Genomic DNA, 15,489 nt, shown 5'->3' on the forward strand with positions numbered 1-15,489 from the left:
GTCTTTCTAAGGTCTTCGAAAGCCAAGTCAACAAACAGATTACCGACCATTTCGAATCCCACCGTATCTTCTCCGCTATGCAATCTGGTTTCAGAGCTGGTCAAATCAAATCATATTTTATTTGTCACATACACATGGTTAGCAGATGTTAATGCGAGTGTTGCGAAATGCTTGTGCTTCTAGTTCCGACAATGCAGTAATAACCAACAAGTAATCTAACTAACAATTCCAAAACTACTGTCTTATACACAGTGTAAGGGGATAAAGAATATGTACATAAAGATATATGAATGAGTGATGGTACAGAGCAGCATAGGCAAGATACAGTAGATGGTATCGAGTACAGTATATACATATGAGATGAGTATGTAAACAAAGTGGCATAGTTAAAGTGGCTAGTGATACATGTATTACATAAGGATGCAGTAGATGATATAGAGTACAGTATATACGTATGCATATGAGATGAATAATGTAGGGTATGTAACATTTTATAAGGTAGCATTGTTTAAAGTGGCTAGTGATATATTTTACATCATTTCCCATCAATTCCCATTATTAAAGTGGCTGGAGTCGAGTCAGTGTCAGTGTCAGTGTGTTGTCAGCAGCCACTCAATGTTAGTGGTGGCTGTTTAACAGTCTGATGGCCTTGAGATAGCAGCTGTTTTTCAGTCTCTCGGTCCCAGCTTTGATGCACCTGTACTGACCTCGCCTTCTGGATGATAGCGGGGTGGACAGGCAGTGGCTCGGATGGTTGTTGTCCTTGATGATCTTTATGGCCTTCCTGTAACATCGGGTGGTGTAGGTGTCCTGGAGGGCAGGTAGTTTGCCCCCGGTGGGTGCACCTCAGCCACGCTCAAGGTCCTAAACGACATCATAACCGCCATCGATAAGATATATTACTGTGCAGCCGTATTCATCGACCTGGCCAAGGCTTTCGACTCTGTCAATCACCACATTCTTATTGGCAGATTCGACAGCCTTGGTTTCTCAAATGATTAACTCGCCTGGTTTACCAACTACTTCTCTGATAGAGTTCAGTGTGTCAAATCGGAGGGCCTGTTGCCCGGACCTCTGGCAGTCTCTATGGGGGTGCCACAGGGTTCAATCCTCGGGCCGACTCTCTTCTCTGTATACATCAATGATGTTGCTCTTGCTGCTGGTGATTCTCTGGTACACATTCTGTATACTTCTGGCCCCTCGTTGGACACTGTGTTAACTAACCTCCAGACGAGCTTCAATGACATACAACTCTCCTTCCGTGGCCTCCAACTGCTCTTAAACGCAAGTAAAACTAAATGCATGCTATTCAACCGATCACTGCCCGCACCTGCTCACCCATCCAGCATCACTACTCTGGACGGCTCTGACTTAGAATACGTGGACAACTACAAATACCTGTCTGGCAAATACCTGTCTGGCGAGACAACTCTCCTTCCAGACTCACATTAAGCATCTCCAATCCAAAATTAAATCTAGAATTGGCTTCCTCCATCGCAACAAAGCATCCTTCACTCATGCTGCCAAATATACCCTCGTAAAACTGACCATCCTACCGATCCTCGACTTCGGTGATGTCATCTATAAAATAGCCTCCCACACTCTACTCAACAGATTGGATGCAGTCTATGACAGTGCCATCCATTTTGTCACCAAATCCCCATACACTACCCACCATTGCGACCTGTACGCTCTTGTTGGTTGGTCCTCACTTCATACTCGTCGCCAAACCCACTGGCTCCAGGTCATCTACAAGTCTCTGCTAGGTAAAGCTCCGCCTTATCTCAGCTCACTGGTCACCATAGCAGAACCCACTCGTAGCACGCGCTCCAGCAGGTATATCTCACTGGTCACCCCCAAAGCCAATTCATCCTTTGGTTGTCTTTTGTTCCAGTTCTCTGCTGGCAATGACTGGAACGAACTGCAAAAAAATTCTGATGCTGGAGAGTCATATCTCCTTCACTAGCTATAAGCACCAGCTGTCAGAGCAGCTCACAGATCACTGCACCTGTACATAGCCCATCTGTAAACAGCCCATCTATCTACCTACCTCATCCCCATACAGCATTTATTTATTTATCTTACTCCTTTGCACCCCAGTATCTCTACTTGCACATTCATCTTCTACACATCTTCCATTCCAGTGTTTCATTGCTTCGCCACCATGGCCTATTTATTGCCTGAACTCCCTTATCTTACCCATTTGCACTCACTGTATACAGACTTTTGTTTTCTTTTGTTCTACTATTGACTATATTTTGTTTATTCCATGTGTAACTCTGTGTTGTTGTATGTGTCGAATTGCTATGCTTTATCTTGGCCAGGTCACAGTTGCAAATGAGAACTTGTTCTCAACTAGCCTACCTGGTTAAATAAAGGTGAAATAAAAAATAAATAAAAAATGAGTGGAATGGTATCAAAAAAGTTAAATGCATGGTTTCCATGTGTTTGATGCCATTCCATTTGCGCCATGTCAGCCATTATTATGAGCCGTCCTCCCCTCAGCAGCCTCCTGTGTTACACAAAGTGCTCACGGGGAAAACATTTTCAGTCAATCCATTTGAACTCTGTTGGACACACAGAGGCAATTTACCTGACAGAATATGATGATATTGACAGCTTTTGTCTGGCTTTCACAAGGGGGCACAAATCAAATAAAATTGTATTTGTCACATGCTTCGTAAACAACAGGTGTAGAATAACACGGGGGTACCAGAACCGAGTGGATGTGCAGCGGTACGAGGTTATTGAAGTAGATATGTACATATAACTAGGAATAAAGTGACTAGTAAACAGGACAGAAAAATAAACAGGAGCAGTGGCGTATGTGATGAGTCAAAAAAGTTAGTGAAAAAAGGGCTCATGCAGAAAGTCCAAGTAGCTATTTAGTGAACTATTTACCTGACTATTTAGCAGTCTTGTGGCTCAGGAGGAGAAGCAGTACAGGGTTCTGTTGGTTCAAGACGTGGTGCATCAGTACTGCTTGCAGTGCAGTAGCAGAGAGAACAGTCTATGACTTGGTTGGCTGTAGTCTTTGACAATTTGTAGGGTCTTCCTCTGACACCGCCTGGTATAGAGGTCCTGGATGGCAGGGAGCTCGGCCTCAGTGATATACTGGGCCCTATGCACTACCAGCCTTTCAAAGCATTTAATGGCAACCAATGTGAGTGCAACGGGGCAATAGTCATCAAGACAGGTTACTTTGGCATTCTTGAACACAGGGACTATGGTGTCGGTATTACAGACTGGCTCAGGAAGAAGATGAAAATGTCAGTGAAGACACATGCCAGCAGGTCAATACATGCTCTGAGAATGGGTCCTGGTAATCTGTCTGGCCCGGCGACCTTGTGAATGTTAACCTGTTTAAAAGGTTGTTTTACTCCCATTGGCTACGGAGAGCGTGATCACACAGTTGTCTAGAACAGCTGGTGCTCTCCTGTATGGTTCAGTGTTGCTTGCCTCGAAATGGGCATTGAAAGAATTTAGCTTGTCTGGTAGACTCGGGTCACTGGGCAGTTCGCGGCTGAGTTTCCTTTTATATTCTGTGATAGTTTGCAAGCCCTGCCACATCTGATAAGCGTCAGAGCAGGTGGAGTAGGATTTGATCTTAATCCTGTATTGACGATTTGCCTGTTGGATGGTTTGTCGGAGGTCATAGTGGGATTATTATTTATTTATTTAAAACATTTTGGTATATTTTAGCCCATTTTTTTCTTTTCCCACTTTTGTGATATCCAATTACAATCTTGTCTCATCGCTGCAACTCCAACAGGTTCGGGAGAAGCGAAGGTTGAGTCAAGTGTCCTCTGAAACATGACCCACTGCAGGATTTCTTATAAGGGTCCGGATTAATGTCCTGCTCCTTGAAAGCAGCAGCTCTAGCCTTTAGCTCAGTGCGGATGATGCCTGTAATCCATGGCTTCTGGTTGGGATACGTACGTACGGTCACATATGTACGTACGGTGAGGACGACGTCGTCGATACACTTATTAATGAAGCTGGTGACTGTGAACATATTCCAGTCTGTGCTAATGAAACAGTCCTTCATCGGACCACTTCCGTATTGAGTGCATCACTGGTACTTCCTGTTTGAGTTTTTGCTTATTAGGAGGATAGAGTTATGGTCAGATTTGCCAAATGGAGGGTGAGGGAGAGCTTTGTATGCATTTCTATGTGTGGAGCAACTCTTCGAACTCGCCGATAGCGTCATTGCGCAAAATAGTATGCAGCCTCATCTGAATATGTATGCAACAAAAGTTCAACATTCACCTTCTGCTACCATTTCTGTCAAGCCGTCTATGTATACAGTTTGACGCTTATGTTCGATAAATCCAAAGTATGCACCACACCGAACGCACTGCAACTGCCTCTGCAATGCAATGCTGCAAGGCAAACGCAGCGTTTCATTGGAAATTAATGTAATTCTGGTGTACCAAAATGCAATGACGCTGTCGGTGTGTTCGAAGCGTCAAGGTGATCTAGAGTTTTTTCTCCTCTACTAGCTACACAGGTGACATGCTGGTAGAAATGACATGAAACAGATTTCAGTTTTCATTCAATAAAATCACTGGCCACAAGGCGTGCCACCTCTGGATGAGCATTTTCTTGTTTGCTTATGGCCAGTGAGTGCGGTCCTAATTCCAGTAGCAGTTTGTTATGGTAAATAGACAGCTACGAAAAATGTAGATGAAAACTCTCTTGAGAAATACTATAGCTTATCATGAAGTATTCTAACTCAAGCGAGTAGAACCTCGAGACTTCCTTAATATTACAGATTGCGCACCAGCTGTTGTTAAAATTTTAAAACTTGTTAGGGCTAGGGACCTTTTTTCAGAATTTCCACCTGACTGACGTGCCCAAAGTAAACTGCCTGTTACACAGGCCCAGAAGCCAGGATATGCATATAATTGGTACCACTGGATAGAAAACACTTTGACGTTTGTAGAAATGTTACAATAATGTATGAGACTATACGACAATTAATATAGTAGGAGAAAATCCAAAGAAAAACCAACCAGAAGTTGTTGTTTTTTTAGTTCCCATGCTCTTACAATGGGAAGCTATGGGTCCTATGCAATTCTAGCTCCCAGATTGCAATTCCTATGGCTTCCACTAGATGTCAACAGTCTTTGTTCAAGGTTTCAGGCTTGTTTCTTCCTAAATGACTCTTGGTACAGGGAGTCAGTTGGAAATCATTCAGGGGCGCGGGACAAAGAAGACGCGCACTTGCTAATTTTACTTTTCTATTGAACATACTTCTTTCTGTATGAAATATTATAGTTTAATTACATTTTAGGGTACCTGAGGATTTCATAGAAATGTAGTTTGACAGGTTTTAACGAAGTTTAGCGCTAGCTTTTTGGGTTCCTTTGTCTGCACTCAAATCGATGGCGACAACTAAACAGACTTTTTGCAATATAAAGAAGGATTTTATCTAACAAAACGACCATGCATGTTGTAGCTGGGACCCTTTCGATTGCAAATCAGAGGAAGATTTTCAAAAAGTAAGTGATTATTTAATCGCTATTTGGGATTTTATGAAGCCTGTGTTGGTTGAAAAATATGTTGATGTGGTGCGCCGTTGTCAAACAATCGCATGGCATGATTCCGCTGTAAAGCCTATTGGATATCGGACATTGCAGTTGGATTAACAAGAATTTAAGCTTTTAACCGATATAAGACACTTGTATGTACCTAGATGTTTAATATCCATAATTTTACGATTATTTATTTGAATTACGTGCCTTCCAATTTCACAGGAAATTGTCGACAGGTGTCCCACTGACGGGATGCCTAGCCCTAAGACATACACTCCTCCTTTAGTGACAGGACAGTCTCGAACAGAGCTAGTCCAATTTGTCTCCGTTGATTCTACGTTCGCCAATAGTACGGCGGGTAAGGGGGGTTTTGTCAGGGTGCCCACACGTCAACCTCTCTTACTTTGCCTTTCTTTTTTCAGAATTTCGGCAATTAAGGGCATGGTCCAGGGTGAGCAGTATGTCCTGCACCTCCAACTCGTTGAAGTAGAAATCTTCATCAAAATCAAGGTTAGTGATCGCTGTTCTGATGTCCAGAACCTATTTTGGGTCATAGGATATGATGGGGAAACATTATGCTCAAAAAATGTTACGATCAGCGGAAGAAGAAAAATATGCAGAATTGGTCATCCAGCCTGTAACACAACAGCTATCCATTGCAGCGCTTTTTTTATTTTTATTTTTTTACAGTTGATTGTTAATCTATTATCGATTGAGGCTGAGAAGACATCTAACAAAGATGGAGCATTCTCAAGACCATATGAGAAGGCTATGGCATTATGGATTAAGGCAGTGTTTCTCAAACTCGGTCTTCGTTTGGATTGCTTGTGAACAGAGACTCAATCTGAAATGGTATGAATGGTTCCTGTAAACACACTATGAATCTCACTGCCGATAGACTGCTGATAGGTACTTATCACAGCGGGAGGTTGTTCCTTCTCTTGCTAGAACAAAAGTGGTACCTCCTGTGAGCCGACCCGTTAGCAACGATCCTGACACTTCTACTTGTAAAATCGCAATGCTCGACAGTGGCCAACAATTTGACATTGAGCTAATCAGAGAGCACAAACCCCTGCATCGGGAGCAGGGTTGGGGAGTAACGGATTACATGTAATGGAATAAAACAACTGTAATTGTAATCCGTTACATTACCAGCAAAAATATTTGTAACCGGATTACCAATACTTTTGAAAAAGTTGCTAATTACTTCTAAGATTACTTTCAAATTTAGAAGGGATGTTGGCAGAAAAAAAAGGAAACAATTGCCTGTTTTCTTAATGACCTTTCATAATAACATCAGTAATTAACCGAGTGCTACTTTGATCTTCCCGCCTGAGCAACATACACGGTCACAAAAGAAAACGTATGGTGCACCAACGCAGTGCATATTTTGGATAGCGTTTCAAAGAACAAATTGTGATCAAAGAAAAGGGCAGGAATGCAAACTGTTTGCCCATGGTAAAGCTGCTTTCGACATACAGAGACTTGACTTCAAACCTGAAGAAACACTTGGAGATAAGGATGATGATTGGCAGAGTCTAGCTAGTCTCTAGAGACAGACAGGTTGCCTTGACAATGTTACCAATGTTCCAGCTAACAGTACCAGTCAAAGGTTTGGATACACCTACTCATTCAATGGTTTTTCTTTATTTTTACTATTTTCTACATTGTAGAATAATAGTGAAGACATCAAAACTATGACATAATACATATGGAATCATATAGTAACCAAAAACGTGTTCAACAAATGAAAATGTATTTTAGATTTTAGATTCTTCAAAGTAGCCAATTAGGCTCTGCATAAAGGCAGTTGAATAAATAGCCCTTACATAGCCTGAATGTGTTTTGGGTCATTGTCCTGTTGAAAAACAAATTATAGTCCCACTAAGCGCAAACCAGATGGGATGGCGTATCACTGCAGAATGCTTTGGTACCCATGCTGGTTTAGTGTGCCTTGAATTCAAAATCAATCACCAACAGCGTCACCAGCAAAGCACCCCACACCATTATACCTCCTCCTCCATGCTTCACGGTGGGAACCACATATGCAGAGATCATCCATTAACCTACTCTCACAAAGAAACGGCGGTTTGAACCAAAAATCTCAAATTTGGACTCATCAGACCAAAGGACAGATTTCCACCGGTCCAATGTCCATTGCTAGTGTTTCTTGGCCCATGCAAGTCTCTTACATTTACATTTACATTTAAGTCATTTAGCAGACGCTCTTATCCAGAGCGACTTACAACTCTTCTTATTATTGGTGTCCTTTAGTAGTGGTTTCTTTGGCAGCAATTCAGCCATGAAGGCCTGACTCACACAGTCGCCTCTGAACAGTTGATGTTGAGAGGTGGCTGTTACTTGAACTCTGTGAAGCATTTATTTGGGCTTCAATTCCTGAGGCTGGTAACTCAAATTAACTTATCCTCTGCGGTAGAAGTAACTCTGGGTCTTCCTTTCCTGTGGCGGTCCTCATGAGAGCCAATTTCATCATAGCGCTTGATGGTTTTTGTGACTGCACTTGAAGAAACTTTCAAAGTTCTTGAAATTTTCCACATTGACTGACTTTCATGTCTTATTAAAATTCTATACAATGTGTCACTTCATTTGTGCTATTTGATGGGAACTAGCCCCTGTCCCCCTACACACCTAAAGTTTGCTCTTTCAGGCCCGCAAATGCAACAAGAAAAATGTTGCTCTATTAATTTCTCTCAAAACTCTTCATTTGAAGATCAACCACCATAACCACTACTCTACCGGTTAGACAGAGTCAAAATGTTAAGGGGTACTTAAAAATTCACACACCAAAGACACGATTTCAGAGGTTGGAGAATGGTGTGGGGGCTTGTACTTCTTGGATCCATCAACCATTCCTCAAACTTCTTCTGATGACTACAAGCATAGATTATGAACCTTCAAAACCTACAATATAGGATTGATGTGTTTAGGAATGGGGGACGCAATTCAAAAGTTACATGTTTCCAATTACCAGCAAATAGACGCTAGAAATGTTACACCATCATATTATTGTACATTTTTCCCTTCATTTGCCTACTACTGTTACTAAGCTATCATAACATGTGGGTTTTTTCAGGGTGACAAGGTATCAGAACGCTTTAGAATGGTTTTCAATTACAACCACACCAGCTACAGTAATTCTTATTACATAATATGGGCTAACTATAACAATGTGATACTCATTCAAATTACAATATTTTAAAAAAACGAAAAAGCATCAATACAAAACATACAATTTTTAAAAACACAAAATGGCTCACGTGTTTGTGCAAGGTAGAGCAATGCAAAGTGTTACAAGAAAATATATATAGGATTTTCTTTGTTTGTACAAAAGGTAAAAGTAGGCTTTTGCAGAGAAGGGTTATAGTTACTCCACAACATAATATGTTATCACTCCATTAAATTAATGATGGGCTGTCATTTGTCTTTGCTTATTTGAGCTGTTCTTGCCATAATATGGACTTGGTGTTTTTCCAAATGGATCTTAAGTCACCACCTCTAACTTGTCACAACCCAACTGATTGGCTCAAACTCAAATAAACATATTCAAATAAATTCCACAAATGAACTTTAATTGAGGCACACTTTTTAATTTAAATGCATTCCAGATGATTACCTCTTGAAGCTGGTTGAGAGAATCCCAAGAGTGTGCAAAGCTGTCATCAAGGCAAAGGGTGGCAACTTTGAAGAACCTCAAATATAAAATATATGTTGGTTGGTTTAACACGTGTATTTGTTATTTCATAGTTTTGATGTCTTCACTACATTTACATTACATTTAAGTCATTTAGCAGACGCTCTTATCCAGAGCGACTTACAAATTGGTGCATTCACCTTATGACATCCAGTGGAACAGCCACTTTACAATAGTGCATCTAAATCTTTTAAGGGGGGGTGAGAAGGATTACTTTATCCTATCCTAGGTATTCCTTAAAGAGGTGGGGTTTCAGGTGTCTCCGGAAGGTGGTGATTGACTCCGCTGTCCTGGCGTCGTGAGAGAGTTTGTTCCACCATTGGGGGGCCAGAGCAGCGAACAGTTTTGACTGGGCTGAGCGGGAACTGTACTTCCTCAGTGGTAGGGAGGCGAGCAGGCCAGAGGTGGATGAACGCAGTGCCCTTGCTTGGGTGTAGGGCCTGATCAGAGCCTGGAGGTACTGAGGTGCCGTTCCCCTCACAGCTCCGTAGGCAAGCACCATGGTCTTGTAGCGGATGCGAGCTTCAACTGGAAGCCAGTGGAGAGAGCGGAGGAGCGGGGTGACGTGAGAGAACTTGGGAAGGTTGAACACCAGACGGGCTGCGGCGTTCTGGATTAGTTGTAGGGGTTTAATGGCACAAGGCAGGGAGCCCAGCCAACAGCGAGTTGCAGTAATCCAGACGGGAGATGACAAGTGCCTGGATTAGGACCTGCGCCGCTTCCTGTGTGAGGCAGGGTCGTACTCTGCGGATGTTGTAGAGCATGAACCTACAGGAACGGGCCACCGCCTTGATGTTAGTTGAGAACGACAGGGTGTTGTCCAGGATCACGCCAAGGTTCTTAGCGCTCTGGGAGGAGGACACAATGGAGTTGTCAACCGTGATGGCGAGATCATGGAACGGGCAGTCCTTCCCAGGGAGGAAGAGCAGCTCCGTCTTGCCGAGGTTCAGCTTGAGGTGGTGATCCGTCATCCACACTGATATGTCTGCCAGACATGCAGAGATGCGATTCGCCACCTGGTCATCAGAAGGGGGAAAGGAGAAGATTAATTGTGTGTCGTCTGCATAGCAATGATAGGAGAGACCATGTGAGGTTATGACAGAGCCAAGTGACTTGGTGTATAGCGAGAATAGGAGAGGGCCTAGAACAGAGCCCTGGGGGACACCAGTGGTGAGAGCGCGTGGTGAGGAGACAGATTCTCGCCACGCCACCTGGTAGGAGCGACCTGTCAGGTAGGACGCAATCCAAGCGTGGGCCGCGCCGGAGATGCCCAACTCGGAGAGGGTGGAGAGGAGGATCTGATGGTTCACAGTATCGAATGCAGCCGATAGGTCTAGAAGGATGAGAGCAGAGGAGAGAGAGTTAGCTTTAGCAATGCGGAGCGCCTCCGTGATACAGAGAAGAGCAGTCTCAGTTGAATGACTAGTCTTGAAACCTGACTGATTTGGATCAAGAAGGTCATTCTGAGAGAGATAGCGGGAGAGCTGGCCAAGGACGGCACGTTCAAGAGTTTTGGAGAGAAAAGAAAGAAGGGATACTGGTCTGTAGTTGTTGACATCGGAGGGATCGAGTGTAGGTTTTTTCAGAAGGGTGCAACTCTCGCTCTCTTGAAGACGGAAGGGACGTAGCCAGCGGTCAGGGATGAGTTGATGAGCGAGGTGAGGTAAGGGAGAAGGTCTCCGGAAATGGTCTGGAGAAGAGAGGAGGGGATAGGGTCGAGCGGGCAGGTTGTTGGGCGGCCGGCCGTCACAAGACGCGAGATTTCATCTGGAGAGAGAGGGGAGAAAGAGGTCAGAGCACAGGGTAGGGCAGTGTGAGCAGAACCAGCAGTGTCGTTTGACTTAGCAAACGAGGATCGGATGTCGTCGACCTTCTTTTCAAAATGGTTGACGAAGTCATCTGCAGAGAGGGAGGAGGGGGGGGGAGGAGGATTCAGGAGGGAGGAGAAGGTGGCAAAGAGCTTCCTAGGGTTAGAGGCAGATGCTTGGAATTTAGAGGGGTAGAAAGTGGCTTTAGCAGCAGAGACAGAGGAGGAAAATGTAGAGAGGAGGGAGTGAAAGGATGCCAGGTCCGCAGGGAGGCGAGTTTTCCTCCATTTCCGCTCGGCTGCCCGGAGCCCTGTTCTGTGAGCTCGCAATGAGTCGTCGAGCCACGGAGGGGGAGGGGAGGACCGAGCCGGCCTGGAGGATAGGGGACATAGAGAGTCAAAGGATGCAGAAAGGGAGGAGAGGAGGGTTGAGGAGGCAGAATCAGGAGATAGGTTGGAGAAGGTTTGAGCAGAGGGAAGAGATGATAGGATGGAAGAGGAGAGAGTAGCGGGGGAGAGAGAGCGAAGGTTGGGACGGCGCGATACCATCCGAGTAGGGGCAGTGTGGGAAGTGTTGGATGAGAGCGAGAGGGAAAAGGATACAAGGTAGTGGTCGGAGACTTGGAGGGGAGTTGCAATGAGGTTAGTGGAAGAACAGCATCTAGTAAAGATGAGGTCGAGCGTATTGCCTGCCTTGTGAGTAGGGGGGAGGTGAGAGGGTGAGGTCAAAAGAGGAGAGGAGTGGAAAGAAGGAGGCAGAGAGGAATGAGTCAAAGGTAGACGTGGGGAGGTTAAAGTCGCGGGGAGGTTAAAGTCGCCCAGAACTGTGAGAGGTGAGCCGTCCTCGGGAAAGGAGCTTATCAAGGCATCAAGCTCATTGATGAACTCTCCGAGGGGACCTGGAGGGCGATAAATGATAAGGATGTGAAGCTTGAAAGGGCTGGTAACTGTGACAGCATGAAATTCAAAGGAGGCGATAGACAGATGGGTAAGGGGAGAAAGAGAGAATGACCACTTGGGAGAGATGAGGATCCCGGTGCCACCACCCCGCTGACCAGAAGCTCTCGGGTGTGCGAGAACACGTGGGCGGACGAAGAGAGAGCAGTAGGAGTAGCAGTGTTATCTGTGGTGATCCATGTTTCCGTCAGTGCCAAGAAGTCGAGGGACTGGAGGGAGGCATAGGCTGAGATGAACTCTGCCTTGTTGGCCGCAGATCGGCAGTTCCAGAGGCTACCGGAGACCTGGAACTCCACGTGGGTCGTGCGCTGGGACCACCAGATTAGGTGGCCGCGGCCACGCGGTGTGGAGCGTTTGTATGGTCTGTGCAGAGAGGAGAGAACAGGGATAGACAGACACAGTTGACAGGCTACAGAAGAGGCTACGCTAATGCAAAGGAGATTGGAATGACAAGTGGACTACATGTCTCGAATGTTCAGAAAGTTAAGCTTACGTAGCAAGAATCTTATTGACTAAAATGATTAAAATGATACAGTACTGCTGAAGTAGGCTAGCTGGCAGTGGCTGCGTTGTTGACTTTGTAGGCTAGCTGGCAGTGGCTGCGTTGTTGACACTACACTAATCAAGTCGTTCCGTTGAGTGTAATAGTTTCTACAGTGCTGCTATTCGGGGGCTAGCTGGCTAGCTAGCAGTGTTGATTACGTTACGTTGCGTTAAAAGAATGACAATAGCTGGCTAGCTAACCTAGAAAATCGCTCTAGACTACACAATTATCTTTGATACACAGACGGCTATGTAGCTAGCTACGATCAAACAAATCAAACCGTTGTGCTGTAATGAAATGAAATGAAAATGTGATACTACCTGTGGAGCGAAGCGGAATGCGACCGGGTTGTTGAGTGCGGAAGTTCTATTCAGTAGACGTTGGCTAGCTGTTGGCTAGCTAGCAGTGTCTCCTACGTTAAGGACGACAAATAGCTGGCTAGCTAACCTCGGTAAATTAAGATAATCACTCTAAGACTACACGCTCTAAACTACACAATTATCTTGGATACGAAGACAGCAAAGACAACTATGTAGCTAGCTAACACTACACTAATCAAGTCGTTCAGTTGAGTGTAATAGTTTCTACAATGTTTCACTATTCTTCTACAATGTAGAAAATAGCAAAGATAAAGAAAAACCCTTGGATAAGTAGGTGTGTCCAAACTTTTGACTGATTTCAGGGAGTTCTAGCTAGCTAGTTAGTCATATTTCTAGCTAGATAACCTGTTTAGTTTGCTAATTTGCTTGCCAACTTTCCTACACTATGTGGTATGCTGCTAACTTTTCTTGGGTCACCCATCCCATTAGCGGGATCATTTTCGTCAACATCCGCTGAATTGCAGAGCGCCAAATTCAAATTAAATTACAAAAAATATTTAATTTTTATGAAATCACAAGTGCAATATAGCAAAACACAGCTTGCTTTACAGCAAAAGCTATCCAAGTGTTTATGTTCGGACATCTCTCTCAGCAGACAAAACATTACAAACAGCTAGCAGCAAAGTAGATTGGTCACGAAAGTCAGAAAAGGAATAAATTAATTGCTTACCTTGATAATCTTTGGATGTTTGCACTCACGAGACTCCCAGTTACACAATAAATGTTCCTTTGGTTCGATAAAGGTAAGTTTTATATCCAAAAACCTCCATTTGGTTGGCGCGTTTTGTTCAGAAATCCACAGGCTCGTGCAGGTCATGACAGGCAGACAAAAATTCCAAATAGTATCCGTAAAGTTCGTAGAAACACGTCAGACGTTTTTATAACCAATCCTCAGGTTGTTTTTACAATAAATAATTTATAATATTTCAATATAGCTTTTTCAATGGGAGAGAGAGAGAAAATGTCTGCTCCAAGCTGTTGCGCATATGCAAAACTCTGCTGGCACCCAGCCAACCACTGACGCGATGTGATAGTTCTCGCTCATTTTTCAGAATAAAAGACTAAAACTATGTCTAAAGACTGTTCACACCATGTGGAAGCCATAGGGAAAGGAATCTGGTTGATATCCCTTTAAATGGAGGGAAGGCATGCAATGGAACAGGGAGATTCGTTTCTCTTAGGCACTTCCAGGTTGGATTTCCTCAGGTTTTCATTTACATTTACGTCATTTAGCAGACGCTCTTATCCAGAGCGACTTACAAATTGGTGCATTCACCTTATGACATCCAGTGGAACAGCCACTTTACAATAGTGCATCTAAATATTTTAAGGGGGGTGAGAAGGATTACTTTATCCTATCCTAGGTATTCCTTAAAGAGGTGGGGTTTCAGGTGTCTCCGGAAGGTGGTGATTGACTCCGCTGTCCTGGCGTCGTGAGGGAGTTTGTTCCACCATTGGGGAGCCAGAGCAGCGAACAGTTTTGACTGGGCTGAGCGGGATCTGTACTTCCTCAGTGGTAGGGAGGCGAGCAGGCCAGAGGTGGATGAACGCAGTGCCCTTGTTTGGGTGTAGGGCCTGATCAGAGCCTGGAGGTACTGAGGTGCCGTTCCCCTCACAGCTCCGTAGGCAAGCACCATGGTCTTGTAGCGGATGCGAGCTTCAACTGGAAGCCAGTGGAGAGAGCGGAGGAGCGGGGTGACGTGAGAGAACTTGGGAAGGTTGAACACCAGACGGGCTGCGGCGTTCTGGATGAGTTCTGAATGCAAATTAATTACTTAAAAATCATACAATGTGATTTTCTGGATTTTTGTTTTAGATTCCGTCTCTCACAGTTGAAGTGTACCTATTACATGCTTTGTAAGTAGGAAAACCTGCAAAATCGGCAGTGTATCAAATACGTGTTCTCCCCACTGTATATATATCCATATATATACACATATGCATACATATACATACACATACCTATATAGACATACATACTTTTTTTAGAATATACCCTTACTATTCCCCGCAAACCCTACCACCCTTCCCCCAATTGGAGTGAACTAATAAACAATAGCACTTAGGCTTCTACCTTCAGTTTATACATCTTATACACATTTTACAGACACAATATATTTTACAATAATAATATTTGGTTTGTTTTTAGTCCTTCCTCTATTTCTGATGTCCATCCAGTTTGATTTCTATTTGTACATGTGCTATTTCACAGATTTTCTGAACCTATATTAATTTTACAGACCCCCTATGTTTTACATTGGTTATCTTGTTATTAGTCCCACCCTTCAGCCCCATTCAACCCCTGCCATCTATCTCTCGACACCATCCATTTTGGAACGGACTGCCGACGTGCCGCCGGAAACTCCAGACTGCAGACCATCCGCCGGAGACTCCGGACTGCCACCGGAGACTCCGGACTGTGGACCACCGCCGGAGACTCCGGATTGTCGCCAGAGGCACCAGACTGTGGACGGTCTCAGGAGGTTTCGGACTGGGAAACGTCGCCGGAAGCTCCGGACTGGGAAACATCGCCGGAAGCTCTGGACTGTGGA

This window comes from Oncorhynchus keta, chromosome 35 (genome assembly GCF_023373465.1).
Source record: "Oncorhynchus keta strain PuntledgeMale-10-30-2019 chromosome 35, Oket_V2, whole genome shotgun sequence".
Classification (NCBI taxonomy): Eukaryota; Metazoa; Chordata; class Actinopteri; order Salmoniformes; family Salmonidae; genus Oncorhynchus; species Oncorhynchus keta.